This window comes from Zeus faber (assembly GCF_960531495.2).
Source record: "Zeus faber genome assembly, chromosome: 5".
Lineage (NCBI taxonomy): Eukaryota > Metazoa > Chordata > Actinopteri > Zeiformes > Zeidae > Zeus > Zeus faber.
The window spans coordinates 25,597,439-25,620,368 of NC_137192.1; positions in this window are offsets into that span (position 1 = coordinate 25,597,439).

A 22,930-nucleotide genomic window follows, 5' to 3' on the forward strand; every position below is an offset into this window, starting at 1 on the left:
TTGTTATGGAAAAAATGATTTCCATCTCTGAGTTTTGGACGGTGAGTGTTTTTTTGCTCCTTTTATGTGAGTCGTATCAGATAGATGGTTGATGATTTCGGGAAATGTGTGCAGAGGTGATTGTGTGGAGAAATTATGCGCTATGTGATACGTTCAACGTTTCCCATTGATGCAGAGGACCCTTCTGAAAATCCCAGAAAAGAGAAGATTGGTTTCGAGAAAAGCCACATTCCAATTTTCTGTTGAAATTCGTTACCATGTACAAAACACAGATATTACATCTTAGAGGCTTTTTCTTTTCTGCTGCTTCGTGATTTGTCTTCGACATGTGCATATGGGTGAAACAGATCATTTAAATTGGCGTCACGCCACCGTGGGGTTTGTTGAACCTGCTTCAATGCTTTAGAGGGCATCTAAAGGGAGGCAACATTTCTTACTCTTCTCCAACATACAACAAAACTTGGTTCGATGTCCTGCGTTTGAGTGAACATGAATAAGCATCACCCTCATCAGCTCCGTCTGTCACGACAGAGCCAATCGAAAGCCCTTATTCGATGATTGTGGGAGTGCCTCCCCTCAGCACGGGGTGAACTGCATTGCCTAAAGCTCCCAAAAGTGATGATCGGTGCTACGCGGATGAGTGAAAAGAAAGCTGAGAAAATGCACTACGAGTGAATCAGGTTTGTGTGTGGGCCATCGCGGCGGCATATCATCGAATACTGACCTGTAGATTGTATATGAGCGTGGGCGCAGGACGGGCATGGACGACGCCTGGAACAGAGTGTTGCTTTTGCCATTTATTCAGTAAACATTCCAGGTATGAACCATTCAAACATTTCCCCTGACCTCTACACTACACCTCAAAGTAGAAGTCGACTGTCCGATTTTGGGATGGTTCATGACCTGTCCTTCGGTCTCGTCAAATGTCCGTCTGTTTTTTTGTGTTTTTTTTCGTCAGAGGCGGCACCGGCTTAATGGCACGATCCGTTTCTTCCCAGTGAGAAGGGGTTCCGGGTTTGAAGCCGACTGTGGACGTGCTGGACTTCTGGAGCCTCTCTACGTAGAGTTTGCGTGTCCTCTCCTTGTTCGTGTGTTGACCTCCGACGCCAGGAAGGCAGGCATGCTAGCTCCAGGTTCCTGCTGTTCCTCTGAGTGAGGCACTGGCCCCCGGGGAAAATGGTGTTTGTCCGCGGGCCCCAGGGTAGTGACCCTAACCATTAGAATGGGTGCGTCGCATTTGGCGAGAACAAAAAGGGGGGATTCCTCCTCCTTTCGCTGAGGTCCACGCAAACAGCGACTCCAGAGGAGATAACAGGAAGGTGAAAAGGATTCCATTTTCATGCCATTTGGGGAAAAAAAAATCGAATCAAATCAAATGCACTAAATGGTTGGAGAACGGGGGAGAAAAAATGTATTTTCAGAACACATCAAAACATGTCCAATTTACTCTCCACATCAGTCTGCCTCTGCCTCTCCCTCTCTCTCTCTCTCTCTCTCTCTCTCTCATTTCTTCTTGTGTCCTTCTCCTCACAAATACAGTCAGTTTGGCGTCTAATGCATTTTTGGTTGTTGTTGTTACCTCGGCTAAGGATGAGATGATGTTTCAGATATGATGAAATAACAACTCCATTCATCCCCCTAATAATGAGTATTTTTGAGATGTTACAAAAAGATAAAAATATACATCTAAATCGGGCTCCGTCTGGTTGGAGTTTTGTGAATTGGACATGAAACACAACAATTAAAAAATATCTGATATCGATCCGGGTCATAAAAGAGAAATGTGGAAGCTATGCTAACATTTGATATTCATTAAGACACTTTTTGTTTTTCATCATTTATACATTTCACTAAGTATTGGCAAATGTTGACTTTTTTATTTTTTCTTATTGCAGCCACACCTTGTCCTTGATCTGCAGCAGTCCAGGTATTTGAATCTACATTTGAAATGAATGCATATTTTACCTACCGCCTTAAAACGAGAGCCCTTTATAAGTGAAACAATGGAAACGTCACAGTCCAGGCTCAAAGGCACAGTCATCCAGCAGCGACTGGAGCATCACTAATGTACAGGACTTTGAGGCCGGCCGCCGATTCTGATCATTCATCCGATGAACAGCTGATAAATGTCACACTGGATCGGTGTCGTCCAAATCACAACGTAAAATGTCGAATAGCGCAGAGCAATGTGGGGCAAAACGCATGCAGCAAATCCAGCCTGTGGTCATTTGCTGCATGTCTCTCCCTCCAATTTCCTTTCTCTCTCCACTGTTCTCTACAACTACAATAATTGCTCTTGGTCCTCCACAGGTTGCAGAGGTGGGCAGTATTTACATCAGACATATTCAATGACTTTGGGGAATTTCGTCATTTGAAATTAAATTAAATGTGACACAACATTTAGTAACATTGTGAAAAGACATTCCATGAGTGTGTATAAGGGCCTGGGTGGATAAAAAGAGAGCGAACCCTCTCTTTCATTTCTGCACCAGCACCGTCTTCCTGTGGATGCATAAGGTGTGTGAGGGGCGGGAACCACACCTTTCTATTTTTGATGTGCTCTCTGTCCCCTGCTCCATCCTCCATCTGAGAGCTCATTCCATCCACTCTGCAAAGGCTGCATTAAAAATGCATGTGTGGACATGACTTGTTGAAAAGCAGCACAAGCGTCGAGTCGTATCATTCAAAACTTACTCTGGGTTCAGGAGACATCAGCAAAAGTGTGATTTTTTTTTGACTGTGAATGAATCCCCATAAATCTGCATTAGAAGCATGCGTGTGTGTATTAAAAGCAATATGCGGGAAGGAAAATGTCAGAGCAATTTCAAAACTTGGAATGGACAAGATTGAGAAACTGAAAATTGAGAGGCTGATGCGCGTATTGTTGTTATTGTATTTTCTACCGGATGCAAATGTAAAAATTTAATTTTCTTTCTAATCAATTGTAAGCGGATTTTCAAATGACTCAAGGTGCAATCAGCTAAGCAGTTCCATTTTTAAAGTAACCAAAATATAAAGTCAAGTTTGTGTGTGTGTGTGTGTGTGTGTGTGTGTGTGTGTGTGTGTGTGTGTATGTGTGTTCTTGTGTGTGTGTAGATATGAGTGCTTTCAAATTTCACTGGTTCAGGCATCCGTCTCTATTCCAGGACATTGTTAACAAAGCACAACTTAGGTATTTGCAACACCGTTGAATGTGATTTTACAGGTTTTTTTTATATTTAATGAATTAAGTCCAATTGCTGTGTGTGTGTGTGTGTGTGTGTGTGAGTGTGTGCGTGTGTGTGTGCGTGTGTGTGTGTGTGTGTGTGCCTGCGTGCGTCTGTGTGTGTGCGTGTGTGTGCGCGTGCAATAAAACGCGGCAGAAAAAAGCTCACGATTTATGAGTTCAGAAGTTGGTATTCCAATCAAAAAACAAAGTCAACAGCCTGGAACCGAAGGCAGCTTTCAATCAGTAATGCGCAGCGCTGTCACTGCTGCAGTACCCAAAATCAGCTTCTACCATGTTTGCGGTCATTTTTAAGAACATCCTGGTGGATGATGCTGGTGGCATAGAAGGCAGATTCTACATTTTAAAATAGAATAATTTTTTAACGACGTTGGACATTACTTGAATATGTGGCTGCCATCCTCTCCCATACGCGCTGATGAAGACGGGGGCCGTTCATAGTCGGTCAGGGTTTTAACTTAACTTAAAGCAGAAGTCTCCAAACTCAGGCATTAGAGCGCTCTGTATGTTTTTAAATATTCTTCAAGTGTGAAATGTCAAGATAGAATGTAGTCTGGGACTAATAACGACCGACTGTTTTTAGACAGCAGTTAAATGTTTTTCCAGCCTATATACTTCTACTTTGCTACCCTATACACCGTGGATTTAATAATTATGTCACTGGTGCTCAAATTTCTTCAAACAATGATTAAATAGGAAATATACACAGCCAACAATATACTAATAATAATACACAGCTATTAAATGATGAAGACGGGTTATTTGTTTGCTCTGTAGGAGGCGTTGGCTCTAACCCTTTCCCAGTGTAAATATAAATGTTTATAACAAATATATAGTTCATAAAAATATATGAATCAACTAAAATCAACACTGAAAGCAAAAGGCAACATTAACCTTCGATTAATTGCATTATAGGAGACGAGGGCGTGGCTATATGACACTGAGTTGGCCATCTGATGATATACGAAAGAAGAAGAATTGCATTATTCAGGGGAGGGGAACAAAATTTGGCTTCCCCGAATAACAGATATCAGTGGTGGCGAATATAAATTGAATTTATTGTTCCGCATTAATGGGCTTGAATATTTTGTGCGGCTCCATCTGAACTTAAAGTAAGACAACTTGGAAAAAAACGACTCTTCTGGCAGCGGAGGTTAGCGACCCCTGCTCCACTGGGATGCAAGTGATTCAGGGCTGAGTTGTTGCACTCTCAAAGTAACTTTCCACACCCGGAAAAAAACGAACTCGGGTGGGGTGTGTGTGTGTGCGCGCTCGTTTAAAGTCTGGTCGTGTGATTCTCAACTTCTATCACTTTTGCCGGAGAGCACACGAGAGAAGAATCAAACGCTGAGCGGACAGATGGGCGGTGGAGGGGAATGAAAGGAAAGGGGGGCGGAGGGGGGTTGTAGGGTGGGGTGGGGCCTGGTGGGTGGGGTGGGGTGGAGGGGCTGGTGGGCCTACCCTAATGATTACGGAGCTGCATTGTTGTCATTTATGCAACTCAAAGAGAGAGGAGAAGTGTGTGTGTGTGTGTGTGTGTGTGTGTGTGTGTGTGTGTGTATGTGTGTGTGTGTGTGTGTGTCTGTGTGTGTGTCTGTGTGTGTGTGTGTGCGTGCGTGTGTGTGTGCTGTTGGCTATTCCAGTGTGATGTGATGCGGTGGTGATGGTGATGGTGGTGCTGGTGGTGGCTGCAGCTCATATGCAAATGCTCCGTTGTGTTCCTGCCGAGGCTGAAGGATGCGAGTACAACAGAGCGAGCATCTGCTGCTTTGAATATGCATGGGATGGAGTGGGGGCGGGGGCTGCGGAAGGCTCGACTCTTTACCTTTTCTCTCTTCCTGCCGCTCGCCCCCATGTTCTTGTGATTTGGTTTGGTCTCATGGGGTTTCTGTCTGGGGGGCTCTGCTTGTGTTTGGCTGAGGGGGCTTCTCCCTGCGGTCTCTCCCTAGGTGAGGGCTTTGTTGTGGAGCGTGTCAGGGTCGCTTGCTTTCAGGTGACCGTTACATGTAAACGATCCCTTATGAATTCTTATAATTAGTGGGTATCGTCCGAATTCTGCCCCGCGTTGGGGTTTTCTGTTTTGCTTCTGTTCACACAAGCTTGTTATCTACAAAACGACTGTACAAACTCACTGCATACAAACACGCACACACACGCACACACACACAAACACACACACACACAGTGTGTAAGAAAGTTGGTGTCTAAGTGTGTGTTCATCTCGGAAAGAATGTGACAAATGCACAGAAAGTGAATTTGTAGTTTGTGTGTGTGTGTTTGTGTCTGTGTGTGTGTGTGTGTGTGTGTGTGTGTGTGTCGGCACTTTGGCGACCAGCCCTCCCGGAGCGTGTACATAATAAAGGAACAACCATTTAATGTCGCGGCGTTTATATTTTTCTGTAACATTTGAAATGCCTTGTGTGCTTTTCGATAAGAAATGGTTTCTCATCAAATGTGTTTGCTTGACATTTAGGATTCAGCGATTGGCGTCTTTAGGAGGTACGGGGCTTTCCCTCCTCATCCGCGTAAAATGTCCTCTTTCCGCGCAAGAGCGGCCACTCCACCGGTGGAATTCATTTAAAAAGGCGCTGAGCTACAGAGACGGAAATACGAGAACAACATGACCCTCAGTGACTGCACAACGCGCTGCGTTCCCCCTTCACTCATTCCTGCTACCTTCATGTTTTCACCAAACATCACCGGCGAAATCTGCATCCTAATTATGGCCTGCACGGTCAGTGAAAATAAATCCACTATATTGTCGAATTAGGCAATAAAATGAATCAGCGATCAACCTGTGAAATGGTTGATGGGCTGCAAAAGCTAAGCAAAAACAAAATAATATCTACTAAACACTACTTAATAACTACAATAACGCCTCTAAGACTTGATATTATAAGAGCATAAAAATGAAATGCAACCCCAGTGATTTGGATTCCTTACCGAGTGAGTATTCAACAACAACAACAACAACGACGACAACAACAAGGACAACAACAACAACAACGACAACAACAACGGCGACGACCTGCATCTCAACCCCCACCCTGCGGTGTGTCAGGCATTGTGTGGGACAGGGCCCCTCAAACATCTGGAGTCCTTTCACATGGAACGCATTGGGAAAGTGACCTGGCGAGACCGCGTGGCGCACCTGGAGATCTTAACGGGATCCGACAGCGGGAGCCTTGAAGGCAGAATCAGCCGCCAGCAGCTCAGATGGCTCGGTCACAGAGGACCGCGTCCCCCACGGACACTCCTTGACAGTCAACTTGGACCGGGTCGCCCCTCAGCCCGGTGGACTGAAAAAAAAGAAAGGAAAAGAGTATTTTCAAGACCAGCTGAAGATCTTCCTGAAGAAGTGTGAACTGGACCCTGGCTCTCTGAGGATTATAGCCTCCGCCTGGATTAGTCCAGGGAGGTCACCTCATGGGGGATGGGCTGGGTGGGTGCAGAGAAGTGTCCCTGGGAAGGAGGCACAGGAGAGCTGGGGCTGTGGGTTTGCACGTTTGGGGTTGCATGACTACTGTTTATTTTTCTCCACGATCATCTCTTCCCAATCATTATTTTGGCGCTAAGATACGATAAAGTGACTGTTTGCTCGCTCGGTTCTGGCCCCTGTGGCCATAAGTTATAACTGCAACCGATTTAATGCACAAGGGTGCGCATCAACGGCTGCTTCATAGAGTGCGGTTGTGTCGTCCGTTCAGTTGATGTGCTACCGGAGCCCTTTCTGCCGCCATGTGTGTCACCCTGTCATACAGTCATACAATGTGATAAACGACAAGTCAGCATCAGCTGGCGGCGCTCGACTTGCGGTATTGAGATCAACAAATCCACCCTAGTGAACTAGTCTATTCAAATGCTATTGCATATGACCCAGCACATCAGGCGTTCTCTGTTGGTGGCAGAGTGCGTCGTGCATTGGACTCAACAGTCATCAGAGAACCCATAGCAAGCAACCAGAGGTCATCATCGGACACGATGGACTACCAGACAAGTGTGTGCGTGCGTGCGTGTGTGTGTGCTAGTGCATTTATGTCGGACCCAAATATTTTCATAGGAACAGAAAAATGACACCGGGTGCCAAGCTGGTGCCTCGTCAGACACCTCCTTTCACCACAAACATCCTTCGCAGGGATGGTTAAACACGTTGGTGTGGAAGGAGCCACGGGAGAGGGCGGACCAGATCTGTTATATCAATATTTACATTCCAAAGGAAAATGAACGACACATGTGATGTGTGTCTGCACGCGTGCAGGTGTGCGCACGTGAGGGCCCTCATCGGCCTCTCTGCATGAAGATCCCTGGTTATTTCCGCCTTTGAGTCCGGGCACACGTGCGTTCGTGCCAAACGCACGTCGACGTGTGATCAATGCGTCGGGTTTGCGCCCGCGTATCAACGGAAGTGTGTGTGTGTGTGTGTGTGCGCTAGGGGTGCTCGTGGGCGAGCCATCAATTACCGCCCACAAAAACCCAAACGAGCACCTTAACGCACACATTCTCCCGGTCGTGAATCAAGCGGAGTGTCGTTCCCGCGATGATTCATACCCGCCGAGCCAACCTGGCCCATTCCTCATATCTCCGGCGCTAATCAATGGCCTGACGTCTTGCCTTTCACCCGAGCGCTCTGGAGCGGCGTGACGCCCCGCCTCCGGAGACTGAAGACGGGGCGAGACGGAGAAGGGGAGAGAGAGAGAGAGAGAGAGAGAGAGAGAGAGAGAGAGAGAGACGAGCGAGTGCAGCGGCGGAGAAGTAGGACAAGGTGGAATCACTGCATATTTGAAACAACCTGCAATTTAATGGTCGGTTGTTTTTTGCAGCACTTTGCAAACATTCCCAGACTGAGAGGAATTGTACTTCGAGGCCAAGGTCTTCCTTTGCCTTGATGAGGAAACATATTATGCCAGGTTTCATACTTTTCTCCCCGGCGGTGCATTTATATGAAGTCAAGTGTCTTTGCTGGAATCAGGTTTGCGATAAAACGCCATCACGTGCGCTCCCTCTTCCGCTGCGGGCCTCCAGCACTCATAAAACGCTGGAAAAACAATACAGAGAAAAAAGCAACAACCCTAAAAATATCCAGCGCCAACAGCTTCTGCGAGCACTCTTCAATAATCTTTAAGAAAAAAGGGAAGAAGAAAAACGAAACCTCTCCGGTGTAGATTCTCTGAAGCCATCTGGCAACGTGACACGGTTATTACTCTCTCCTCTTTAATTCTAAACCGACTTAAAAAAAAAAATAAAAATAAAAAATGTCTTTGCTACCTGCTACAGCCTCCTGCGGGAGTCCTCTGCGGGGGTTCGGATCACACCCCAATCCCGTCCGCACGGCATGTGCTTCACACACCGGAGCAGTAACACCCTAGAATGTGATTACATGCCATTGCATGTGAAATTCACGTCCCGCTGGAAGCACGGTCCCTACAATCCTTTTGATCCGTCTTCCGCGACTTCCGCCCAGACGGGTACATAACGATCTGGTGCCTCTGAAGGGAGGCTCTGGAGTACACTCTGAAACTGTCCACACCCTTATTAACCCCGTCTCGTTCAGAACGACCACATTTGTCACACAGAGAGAGGAAGACTGGATGAAAGTCACACATCGACACAGAACTTCACATGGGTGAGGCCAAGGAGACGCAGGAACCAAAAGGTGACTTCTGCCCTGTTTAGACAATGACAGTTTGCCATGGTTAATATTTGAATCGTATTATTATTATTTTTTTTAACCTATTCTGTCAGCATGCTGGGCATACAACACAGAGTATTTGTACCATTGCATCTAGGACAGAGTTAGTCTGCAAGTGGAGTTCAACTTCTCAACCTGCAATGCAACTCTTTATTCATTCTTAAATCGTCATGAACTGCTGCGACAGCTCTGTCCTGTGGACGACCTGTGTGATGACAAGAGCACAGTTTTATGTTATAGAGAACCACCACCAACCCCCCTCTATGGAGAACGATCTGACCATGTTTGGGTCAATAAACAACTGATCAATACTCCAAGAGGGGGAGAATCACCACGGTGAGACAAATAAACATAGAACCAAACAAGATGTACCTGTAAAAACATAAACATACAAACATCAAATGACAACATGCATCAACAAAACAGAGTTAATTAGGTCCAGGAAAACTGGAACAGAAATTGGGTACGTGGCCTCTTCCTCTCAGAGTTATGGCAGAAAATGAGGGAGGAAAGGAGAGGGACGCAACCAGGAGGGTGCTGGGGGTTCAAAGTGGGTGCTGGTGGTGTGTGTGCCTGGGATGAACCTGTCTGTATGTATATGCGTGTGTGTGTGTGTGTGTGTGTGTGTGTGTGTGTGTGTGTGTGTGTGTGTGTGTGTGTGTGTGTGTGTGTGTGTGTGTGTGTGTGTGTGTGTGTGTGTGTGTCATTTTTACTGTCGGGCCATTTGATGTCGAATTCCAACTCCTCTGTTTACCCAAAAGCGCCTGAGCTCAATTTTCCCTCTCAACTGGGTTATTCTTCCTTATCTCTTCTTTGTTATTTTGTTTATTTTAGCCTATTTATTTGCTTCTTTCTCAGTTTTTCTTTCATTCATCTCTTACTTCAATATTCAGATCCCTTTATCCCCCTTTTTTCTCTCGCCCGCTCAATCACTCACTCCTTCTTCCCGGTCAGCATCTTCCTTCATTTATGTCCATCTCTCCTTCCCACCTTTGTTCCCTCCCAGTTAAAGTGTGAGGTCTTCATTGTTCTCTCTCTCTCTCTCTCTCTCTCTCTCTCTCTCTCTCTCTCTCTCTCTCTCTTTGCGGTGTAGGGGGGGAGTGGAGGTGTGGAGTCATCCAGTCCTTCTCTCTCTTTAAAGCTTACTGCAGAGAGAGAGAGCGAGAGAGAGAGAGAGAGAGAGAGAGAGAACAAAGTGGATGGCTTTACTTACTTGTGTTCTTACCAGGCTGTGCTGTGTAAATTGAACCAAATGACTAATGGTAAATGGTGTTTAGAAGAACTTTAGAAGTCACTCAGTCTCTCTCTCTCTCTACCTATCTGCCTGTCCATCATCTCTCTCTCTCTCTCTCTCTCTCTCTCTCTCTCTCGCCTTCTCTCTCTCTCTCTCTCCCTGTATCTGTCCATCCGTCTTTTTCCCAATTTTACGACCCTGTATTCATGAATGCTTATTTCACAAGAGAAGCATCTCATAGCGCCGGACGACAAGAGGGTTTCAAAAGCCAGGTTGATCCCAAAGAAGAACAATTACGAGGGAAATCTTACGGTTATGATCTGATAAGATAAGATGAGATTAGATAAGATAAGATGAGGAGATCAGGTATCAAGGTATCAGTTTATTGGTACTACTATTAAAAGAGTAGTAAAAACTTGGTGGCATGTATAGTAAAGTCAAGTACAAATACTGCGATATGTAGCAGTATTATACAATGATGGCAGTGGTAAATATGCTGCTGAAGTAAATATGTGTATAACTATCTATGGTCTGGTGAAATAGTATAGTCATGAAAACACTGGCGTGGCGTTAGTGGAGTGTAATTATCTGCATCTTAAAACACAATGATTAAAATACTGTGGGGATTGCCTGGAGGCGGAGGGCACGGTCCCTAATGTCCGCCTCGCCGAACGGAGCGCACCGCCATCCGTTCCCATTTCCAGCGAGCAGCACTCATCAGATATCGCAGCACCATTTCCTGATGGTGGTCCCAACGCGCCGCCGTAATTTACATCTTGATTTATGAGATCGAGGCAAAAAAGATGAGAGAAAATACAGAAGGAGAACCCACGCGGCTCTCAGCGAACGACTCAATGTACGACCCCGCCTGCGTGAAGCGGCGACGGCACACTCATGTGACTACTTGGACAAATGTGTTGTGTTTGCACTGGTGCGTTCGCAATTTTCCCATTTCGTTTTGTTAAATAAGGAGAACGGCGGCGCTTGGTTGATTTAGGGGACCAGACGTCACAGCGTGTGTGTGTGTGTGTGTGTGTGTGTGTGTTTTTACCTTTCAATGTTTCTTTCTGGACCATAACATATAATCAATGTATATAACAAAATGGTAAATAAATAAGAGCAACGTGCTATGAAATGTAGGTGTAGTAAGTGAGAACAAAAAAGGAAAGTCAGAATAGCAACCCAGAGATGGGGGGGGGTGGATGGTTATGAAAAACATCATTAATAAACGAGGCAGCCGCTAATGAGAGAGTGATGGAGAGGATGAGATTGATATATGGTGCGATGGAGGCTCGTGCCGAGCTCAGACTACAGGACTTTCAAAAACCTAATATCACTTAAATTTGGGTGTTTAGTACGGACTCTAACGTTCCATTCATGACATGCGTGTCCATACACCATATTCCAGTTGTAGCCTCCTCCTCCTTTCCCCCGGTTTTCTCTCACGCTCTCATTGGTTGTTGCTGATCGTCGATCCCCCGACTTGTCGTCTGCACATCTCGCGCTACAAGATCTTGGGAAAATTAAATCATACATGCTTGTGGATCTCCCAATGTCTGGGATCGTTCAAGAACTGTCTCAATGGGGCTCCGACGAGGAGGGCTTGTCTCCGAAACCCAAAAAAAGCGTGTCTTCAACAGCCGGATTGGAGCTAAAGTCATGTAGTCTGGGCCCCCCTGCTTGAGCGGACAGCACGGTTCCCTCACAGTTCTGGGTTCAAACACAACTGGGGACTTTCTGTGTGGATTTTGCACGTTCTCCCCAGGTTTTACGGGGCTTTCCTCCCTTCATAAAACACATGCATCGAGGGTTGGACACTCCTCCTGATGCCCTTGACCAAGGTATCGGTCAAGAGCTGGACTTGGTTCCCGGTCGGTCAGTGGTTGCCCTCTGCTCCTAGACACCTAGGATGTGTAAAACGCAGAGGAAAAATTTCCCAATGGGGATTAATAAAGTGATTCTTCTTCAGGTCCTTAAATTAAATATCCAGCCATTGGTCAGTCTTCTCCCGAGCCCAGCTGACCATGTGAGTGATTGATGGAGACGCCCCGAACGGGACGCCAGTCCATCACAGGGTCAGACACACATTTCCAGACGTTTTACAAGTCCACTGTGGCAGTGCAAGAGCTACATACACATATAGAACGAAAGAGATGAAATAGAGTAATTCACAGTCTTCAAGTACCCTGCTGTTCTGTTGATTAGAGGAAACTGGAGCAACCTGGAGGAAAACCACGCAAACCCACTTAAGATTCAAACGGAGGTCTGTAGCTGCGAGGCAGCGGTTACCCACTGTGCTGCGGTGCATCCCAGATTCATCTCAATGCAAGGATGGAAAAAATAAGCAATACATTCTTAATTTTGCCCTAGTGCACATTAAAAGGCAGTGCCTTTGAGCAAGGCACTGAACTGATACAGATTAAAAAAGGCGTTTGTGGCCTGGCGCACTGAAAATCGCCAGAGCTAAACCACAGAAGATCGCGTCCGACTGAAAGCAGTGGTGGAAAGTAAGGAACAGCATGTACTTTGTTTTGCAAGTGGCATTTTACAAGTATCTTACTTATTGGGTTTCAACGTCTTTTACTCTGCTATTTCAAAGCAAAATCTCTAATCCTCTATCAAATATTCAAACACAGTCACGTTTAATTGAAAATAAAAATATCAGGATTTATATTCCTATATATATTTGTAAAATGCTCATTGGCTTTAAAGTTTGAGAATCACAAACAAATAAAGAATTGAAAAGGGATGAAGGCGAGAATAAAACAACATGTGGGGAAAAGAAGAGAGGAAAAGTGTGAGAAGCTTTGAGAGTGTGTGGAGCCGCAATGAAAAGAGGAGAAAAGGGAAAGAAAGTAAAGAAAAGGAGAGAAATCAGAAGGAAAGAAAGGAGGCCACTGCGTGCAGCCAGCAGCTGTTCGTCCTGAAGGTCCTGAAAGTGTTTAAGAGCAGGTCGTGTCCAAACACGGCAGCTGCCAAACAGGGAGCACTGGAGGCTGGATGCCTGCTGGTGGGGGTGGGGGAGGGGAGTGCAGGGTGGAGTTTTGGGATGGAGATCAGGTGGAGATCAGACGTTCTTCAATATGCTGATTTCAAAGTGAGTCTTAACCCGCTCCGTTCCCATTTGAGACCGACCCCCATTCCCACCATTATCTGTGACGGTGAAGTCCCTCAGAAAGATGATATTTCTTATAAAGCAACCATCACAGTTGGTGCATTCGCGGCCGGTTGGCGAAGTGACGTCATCGCAAAGTTCATCACATAGATTTTCAAGCTCGTGACTTTTGACAGGGGAAATACAGGCGTCGGCCAATAGCAAAATTATGACGGCCGTGTTGACTTTCACAGGGCCAACCAATGGGTCGGAAGCGGAGCGGAAGGGAGGAAGACAATGGTGGATAGGAGAGGAGAAGAGGACGGGAGGGCAGAGGAGAGGAGGGAGGAGAGGAGGGGAGCAGAGGAGGCGAGGGCGGAGGAGAGGAGGGACGACGGCCCCTCGTGGCGCTGTTCTGTCGCTCCTCCGTCGGTTCGGTGTGAGAGCCGTCGTGGAGGGGCCTGAGGGGCAGTGGGCCCTTTATGGGGACCGGCGTTTTTTTAGAAAGAGGTGTTTGACAAGAACCACTGAATACATATTGTGTCCCTGACGCACGCCGCCCAAGTGGCGTGCGTCAGGGCCCTCCGTCACAGAGACACAGACAATGGGGTAGAAAACATACATGTTTAATGTGGAGAAGGGGCTTGATAGAACAAGCCCCGGAGCCGACTGACATGTGTCATGACAGGGCTCCTCTCCTGAGTGTGTGTGGGGATGGGGGTTTTTCCTGTTGCCAGTTAGACCAAGCAATGAGCAACAGGTATGCAGCCACTGATCCAGGGCCCCCATTACCTAGATCCAGGTCAGGTGTGGCAACCCAAACCACACCATCCTCACACCGCACATATACAAGTGTTTTATTCCATAAGTTGTTATTATCTTTATTGTTTTTCCATTTCCAGTCAACAGAAAAAAGCCCTGTGAAGACCTTTTTATTATTATATGACCTGTAACTGGGTATTATTTAGTTTCTTACACCTTCAACAAAATGCATTATACACTGTTGCCAAAGTACAAAGACGCATACAATAGAAGCCAGTTGATAATTTTTCTAATAGTAAACATTAGGACATATTAGGACCTACATTTGGATGAACTGGGGCATTTTAAAAGTCAACGTGGCGGGACTCCATCCTAACTGATCCCTCAGCGAGACTCATAAATACTCACATTCTCTGCATTAATTGTACATATAAATGAAATTGTCTCTTGTCATTCACAGCCATTGCGAGAGCTCCAATTTCGATTGGAAAAAACAGATTTTTCGAGAAGATGTTTCCCTGTCCGATTTCACACATTTCCAGGCCGTGATTGTCGTCCCAGACAGACCACTGAATTCCAATGTTTTATCTCTGATGCCAGTAGTCACCCAAGCCGATTGCTCTTAAAACTACAGTCGTGTCTGGAAATGAAATATGAAGACTTGAAAAAAATTAAAACAAAATTGAACAATAATGAATAAAATTGTTTCTATCTTCACTGCATACCATCCTGCCATTACAAGACTATTCATCCATCCACCCATCTCTCTACCCACTGATCTTGCTCTCTGTCCATCTCCATATCTGTCTGCCAAACTTTTGGGAGGTACCAACCGCTGCATAGCGGGAACACCCCCCAACACCTGTCGTTCTGGAGATGCTCTGACCCAGTCGTCTAGCCATCACAATGTGGTCCTTGTCAAAGTGGCTCAGATCCTTACGCTTGCCCATTTTTCCTGCTTCCAACACATCAACTTCAACAACTGACTCTTCACTTGCTGCCGAATATACTTTCACGTTGTCTGAAATAATTTTTCTATCCAGTTCAATTCTATGTTCAGTGTCTGAAATTGTACTTGTCTATATTGTAATGCAGACAACATTAATGGAACTTTAATATTAATTTGGCGTTAGAATCATTATGGAAGAACCTCTCAATACTTAACACTTTTCCGACTTTCTGCTAAGTTTAGCTGAACTTGAACAGCTGGTTGGACTCGACTCAACGCGGTCACGGGTTTCTGAGGATTCATGTTTTTTTGTGTTTTTTCATGAATCTGGCAAAGATATAAAATATCAATCGAAGCCCATGCAGCCCAGATTCTCAAGGATCCCCACCATCCTAACCATGGACTGTTCCAATTGCTCTGGTCAGGCAAATGCCTCCTCAGCCACAAGACCAGTATAATGAGACCCAGAAAGAGCTTCTTCCCCCAATCCATAAGGACACTGAACGCTGTCACAAACTACGACTCACCTCAAAAATACTGTATCCACCTCACTTCTCTAATACTTGTACACATTAATTTTCCTTGATATTTATTATTATTATTATTATTATTATTATTATTATTATTATTATATTCTCAGTTTATATTCACATACATTTATACATATAGTTTCTGTGGATCCGGTATGTTTTTCTTTCTGATGCTGAATATAGATTCATCTTTTTTATTTGATTTACTCGTATTCTCATACTCATTTTATTCTTATCTTGTTTAATTTTATTTTATTTTATTTTATATCTTTTGAATCTTTGAATTTTTACATTAAAAGAAGGTCATCAGATAAGTTACAATAAATGCAAAGCAAGCAAAGCAAAATACATTCACAAAGTACAAAGTAGAATAATAAAATAATTTAAAGAATGAAATACACTGCGTTCCAAATAATTATGCAAATTATATTTTTCTCAGATTTTCCTAAATAGCCAGTCATTATTATATTATAATTTTCTATTCATCAACTGTTAGGGTATAATTTGAATGTTATTGAACAAACCTCCCAATGATAATTTTTTCAAAACTATCTTTCAAAATGCACTGTTCCAAATTATTATTCACAACAGAGTTTCAAAACATTTTATAGGTTGTAAAGTCATTTGTTGAACTTGCAGCATAAGGAGGTCATATTTACTGAAATCAAAAGCTATTTCAATCAAAAACATCTTAACAGGCCAAGTTACATGTTAACATAGGAGCCTTCTTTGACATCACCTTCACAATTCTTGCCTCCATTGAACTTGTGAGTTTTTGGAGAGTTTCTGCTTGAATTTCTTTGCAGGATGTCAGAACAGCCTCCCAGAGCTGCTGTTTTGATGCAAACTGCCTCCACCCTCATAGATCTTTTGCTTGAGGATGCTCCAAAGGTTCTCAATAGGGTTGAGGTCAGGGGAGGGTGGGGGCCACACCATGAGTTTCTCTCCTTTTATGCCCATAGCAGCCAATGACACAGAGGTATTCTTTGCAGCATGAGATGGTGCGTTGTCAGGCATGAAGAGGATTTTGCTACGGAAGGCACGGTTCTTCTTTTTGTACCATGGAAGAAAGTGCTCAGTCACAAACTCTGTACACTTTGCCGAGGTCACTTTCACACCTTCAGGGCCAAAACACGACTCCGCCACCTCCTTGCTGACGTCACAGCCTTGTTGGGACATGGTGGCCATCCACCAACCATCCACTACTCCATCCATCTGCACCATCCAGGGTTGCACGGCACTCATCAGTAAACAAGACTGTTTGAAAATGGTTCTTCATGTATTTCAGGGCCCCCTGCAACCGTTTCTGCTTGTGAGCATTGCTTAGGGGTGGCCCAATAATAGGTTTATGCACAACTGCAGCCTCTGGAGGATCCTACACCTTGAGGTTCACTGGACTCCAGAGGCACCAGCAGCTTCAAATACCTGTTTGCTGCTTTGTAAGGGCATTTTAGCAGCTGCTCTCTTAATCCCATGAATTTGTCTGGCAGAAACCTTCCTCATTATGCCTTTATCTGCACCAACACGTCTGTGCTCTGAATCAGTCACAAATCTCATCACAGTACGATGACCACGCTTACGTTTTTGTGAAATATCTAATGTTTCATACCTTGTCCTAAGGCATTGCACTATTTGAGGCTTTTCGGCAGCAGAGAGATCCTGTTTCTTTCTAATGTTGCTTGAAACCTGTGGCCTGCTTAATAATGTGGAACGTCCTTCTTAAGTAGTTTTCCTTTAACGGGGCTCACCTGGCAAACTAATTATCACAGGTGTCTGAGATTGATCTCAGTGATCCAAAGAGCCCTGAGACACAAAACCATCCATGAGTTTAACTGAAAAACAACAAATTTAATGTTTAGGACACTTTAATACAATTTGCATAATAATTTGGAACGCGGTGTACATTTAAATCAGGGTAATAATACGCGTTCCGTAGAGATTTATTTTCCTATTTCATATTTTTTCTTAAATATGCCATTGTTTTGGGTTCAGCAATCTCTGTGCTCCATAAGCTCTACCTGCTTATTGGGGGGGAAATTCAACGTAACAGTGGTAATAAATACAGTTAGAGCTGCTATATCTTGTGAACAGGTTTAAATTGCAACAGCTCCCCAAGACTTGTATTTTGTCAAATTGTCCTTATATCAAGCATTTGAGGGAACGCTGCTTGTGCTTCTTCTACTCCAGACCAGTCCTCGGTGTGATGGGATACATAATATATCAGCCATGGTATTATGGTTTTTGACACATAGTGATGTGTTGACGAGATATTTGGACCAAATGTGAATCAAATAGCGTGATCGGAATGCAGTCCGTACTGTCTTATGGGAGCAAGAGATAAACAGAAGGTAGAACTGTCCCACTTCTTATGACATAATAATCAACCAATCAGATTAGCTGAAATAAATCCATTGGGATTTCCACTCATTGTTATCAATGAGTGGAAATCACAAAGGATGTTGTTCAACTAATTTTATCATCAACATTATAATTCAGATTGAGCGTGAGCGTTAATCACAAGCTTTTGTGGTGTCTTGATAAATTTTGACAGCTATTCTGTGGGAATTCGTTAGTGCACAGCAAGCGGCACATCAAAACAAATGATTCAACACCAAAATAGACCGCTCCCTCTCAAGCTGTGCGGCCGTTAGAATGTGATGTGAATAAATATTATTCCTCAACATTTTGACGTTTATTGATGACGATTAGCGAGGGAACTGATGACGGCATCCACGACTATGTCATAAATCGTACCCAGAGCACAGGTGAAACAATTAGAAGAATAATCTTTATTGGTCACACGACACACCACACTACAACACATGCATATATATATATATATACACATGCTTTTTTTTGGGTGGTGGCCGGTGAAATGAGGCCTCTGCATTTTTCCCATCCTGGCTTGTCCTTCCTCCGGGGGGGCAGCCAGGAGCAGTGGGCAGCATTCGTCGACGCGCCCGCAGACCTGGTACCACGTGTCCATAGCTGGTCAGACAATGATGGGTGCATGTTTTTGCTGGGGGTCCTTACTGACGTTAGGTGGAGGAAACCCCATGTGAGCACGGGGAGAACATGCAAACTCCACAAAGAAAAGGCTCCTGTTTGGGAGATAACCCGCCAGAGCAGGGTGCCAACAGCGCCCCAGGACCTTCTTGCTGTGAGGCAGCTGTGCAATGCACTGCGCCACTGAGCCAATTATGTAAAATAAAAAGTAAAAAACATACAAATATCAAAATCCCCGAACTGGAAAATAACTACTCCGGAAGATGTTCTCCACCTCCTCTACTCTACTTCCTTCTACCTTACCTCTTCTCTACTCATACTGTACTCCGTAGTGAACTGATGCGTGACTCCTTGATTTTTGTCAATATCTTGATCAAATATACATGATTTGAGTCTTTTCTTAAATTTGTCAATAATGAAGACGTGACGTGAAATAAATCATGAAGGTTACCGGTTGTCGAGAAACCACTTGGGTACCCCGTCTCTCTACCAATCCATTTATCAATCCATTAGGCAACACTCATTCAATTTAATTCATCACTTCATAACTAGTAATCATTTCCAGTACATCCATCCATCAATCCCTCTCTACATTCACTCAGACATCCAACCATTATCTAAAGACTCCCTGCCCCCATCCTCCCCTTAAACTCTTCTGTGGAGCACATGTGTGGAGGTGTTAAACCCTGTGTGGCTGTTAATGGCTACAAAGGGGGGCAGGGCGGACGAAGGGGGTGTTTATGTGTGAACCCGTGCACCAATCAACCCCTGAATCTCGCACCTCGCACCCCCACGGGACGCCCCAAAGGGACACAGTGCACATGTGTTCTTATTGCACCTGTTGGCTCCCCCTCCTTAGCCTGGAGCTGCAGTACATCAGACCTGCTGTTATTTGGGCAAAATGCTCTTCGGCGTGGAACTAAGAGCCGGTTCTTTGTTCCGCCGTCTCCTCGAAGGCATCAGCGGCGTTGTTGAGAAATGAAACATCAACGATCGAGGCTGCGTCCTGCGGGATTCATTCCCCAACTGTTGGTGTAAGGGTGTCACAACATCGTATGCTCCGTCTTCAAAATAAATCAACGGTTCTTCACCATCCCCCTGCAGCTCCTACCTGTCGCACCCACTCCCTCAGTCCATGAAACATGGCTGTTCTATGTGGTGTCGAGTGAGTAGGGCTCGTACTGACTGCATGAGGCCAACAGTCAGTCAAAGACGGTATGTTCAGTACATTCAATTAAATCAGTTGAAGGGCATCTGTTCCTGAAATAAATTTGACTGGCTGGATTGGCGATATCACAGCAGGGAGACAGCAGGTTTCAGCAGGATGGTGACCACAGAGGATCACACCTATTGGGGTTCAAGCTCACGCGGGGAGCCAAGACTTCATACTTCAGATGACGTCAAACCATCCATCCTGATACTTCCGGTCCCAGACTAGTCTTGAGACTGGTCGCAAGAGTTTGTGTCCTTCTCAAACCAAATGACCGCAGCTCTTAGGAACCCTCCTGAAAAGAGATTTCCTCAAGATATTGAACATTTGTTAGGGACTCGGACGCTGTAGAGCTTTGATGTATACTAGGTATAAGGAGTTCCATTAGACCACAAAAGAAACCATGTGGAATAACTTTTCATGAGCTATAGAAATAGCTATAACTATTAAGAGCTGTGGAGGAGATGCACAAGTGACGAAAAGGAGATCTAAATGGCGATGAGATAGCTGATGTCAACCTAAAGACCTTCAAATGCAAACAGGGCACAAGAGGCAGCCTTCACAACGTCGTATCAAGCCACACACAATTGCAGCACGAGCAAAATGCGAGCTCCCCGTCTAGGGTGATCATGCATTCATGTCTCTGTGTGCGAGGTGTGGTTGTGTGTGAGGCAGCCCGTCTGTAATTTCCATTTTGTGTGCCAGTGCCGGGGAATGGTGGAGAATTAGCGCAGCGTTTTAGCTGGATCGGGTTGAAGGTCATCTCCTCGGCCGCTGAGGGTAAATACCCTTTAAAAGTGGGGGCACCCCTACGAGTTCAGATGAATCAGGCTCTACCAAGGCTCTGCATGTGGAGGAGTCCGCCATTTTACCGGCTTCATAGAAAGGGAAGCAACATGTTGACCTCCGAACCAAAACCGACCAAAAGCAGCTCCATTTACAACCACACACACCCTCACACACACACACACACACACACACACACACACACACTACTGGTTACTTATCAGACGCTTTTTTTCTTGTTTGCTCCCTCACTCTCCATCCTTCATCCCTCAGTTATTCTTCATTCCTTTCTTTTATTTTCTGATCTCTTTTTTTTGATAGATTTCTTTCTGTTTATTCTTTCTTTCTGACGTTTTCTTCTTTTTGATAAAAAAAAAAAAACAGACACACGTCCCGGACCGTTGCAAATCTGTCGGAATTTTGCTATTTCACCCCTGCTTTCTGTCTTTCCTTCTTTGTTTCTTGTAGAAGATGAAACCTGTGAGGAGTGAGGGGTGTGGGTGACAATTGTCGTGACAAACGAAGAAAACAACAAAGGAAGTATTTATATTGAGGTATATATAAACGAAAGTTATAAAAATAAAACAGTCAACAACAACCCGACAAAGAATCGGAGGCAAGGAAAATTTGTGTGACCGGAGAGAGAAAGCGGGAAGAGAGGAAAGCAGAGTGCAGGGGGGGGGGGGGTGTGGGCCGACAACAACACAAACACCATTTTGACGAGCGTCCTTACGAGGACGCCTCGGCTTCTATCTCGTCACGCCGCCAAGTGGATTACAGCCTCAAAGCCAAACAAACCCCCCGCGCCACACGTACAGGTTCCCCTCCTCCGATGTCATGAAGTCTCACCGGACGAGGTCGAGGGCGAGGGAGAGGGAGAGGGAGAGGGAGAGGGAGAGGGGACCAAAAGCTGAAGCTTTGGATTGGTTTGGGGTTTTTGTTTTCTCCAAGTTTTTTGACATTGGACGTTGCTATGACTTTAAATCAGTGGTCATCAGTGGGACTGACTGGATGTGCGCCTGTTGCTCGTCAGAGCAATCTACGAGCACAGGTTAAATCACCCGCACACATGGGAGGTGTCCTTGCCGTGACGTGTTTCCACCTGCTCCGGGCTTGTTCCATCCGCCCGCTCTCTTCAGTAAACTGGTACGTTTCAACACCGTCGCCTGTGTCTCTGTGTCGGGGGGCTCTGAAAAAGCCACTTGGGTGGTGTGTGGCCGCTCCACCACTTTTCACACATTTTCTCTGACTAAACTCAATGGGCCAAACCTTGGCCATCACTTCATTACATATTTACAAATGTTACGTTACACATTTCTCACCTCATATTCCATATCCTATTCTATTAACATTTCATGGCAACTATACTGTATATTATTTGTTAAATACAGTCTATACAGTAATAATATACACTGTATATTATTGCTGTATTACTTATTACCTATTTTATCTTTGTTGAGCTGTTCATGTGTGATGGATGCTCCCATGCCCACACAGTTTAAGTTTAAAAAGGCGTTATATTTTTGCTATTTTTGTAATTATTTTAGTCTTTTTACACATTTCATATGAAGTTATGAAACATGAATTAATGACACCTGGGTTTTGTTTCATACAACATATATATTTTATTGATGGGATTTATGGGGGGGGTTCATTTTTCTTTGCTTTCACAATAATCCTTTTCATAGATCAATGTTTTTTGTATTTAGTTAGCATTTATGTAAAGATGTGATACATCAGTTATTAGTTTCATACTATTTTGTGTTAAATCATTTTTAAGAATTTTGTGGGTGCCGTTTATCTCAGCGCTCTAGTGTTTTGGTTGGATCTGCGCCTAACAACAGTGTTTTCCCTCCTGTTTCATTTGGTGAGATCTGTCTGGTGTGTGAAGTTATTGTAACCTCATTTTTACTATGTTTTCCTATATTTGAGTTCATTTGAAAGTGTTTCCCCCTGCACGTATAAAGCGTAAAAATCCTGGTCAATAAATCCCTCATTTTTTTCCCAAATCTACCTGTGACTCCTGTGTCTGGCGGCTCGGTCCCTCACACCATGGTTTGTTTCTTAATTGTTTACGTATATATTGTGAATTTAATGCTTATCTTCTTACTCTGTACTTCGTGTTCCACACTGAGTCCCACTGAGCTACTGTGTGTACATACTGTACACACAGTACTGCATGAATCTGACCCTGTGTTCCACACAGTCTGTCCAAGGCCAAGGTGTTGAATGTGAACGTTGACGACTGAAGCTCAGCGGTGGCGAACTGGATGGTAAACACGATGCACGCATACAAAGTCCTCTCTTTATCATCATAAAATAACCAGATTCCCACTTATACCATGCAATATTCATGTGTAGGGAATACCACATGATATGTATCTAGGGCGACTAAATAAATAAAATGTTTATTGTCGATGGAGATGCTGTAACTTCGGGTGAAT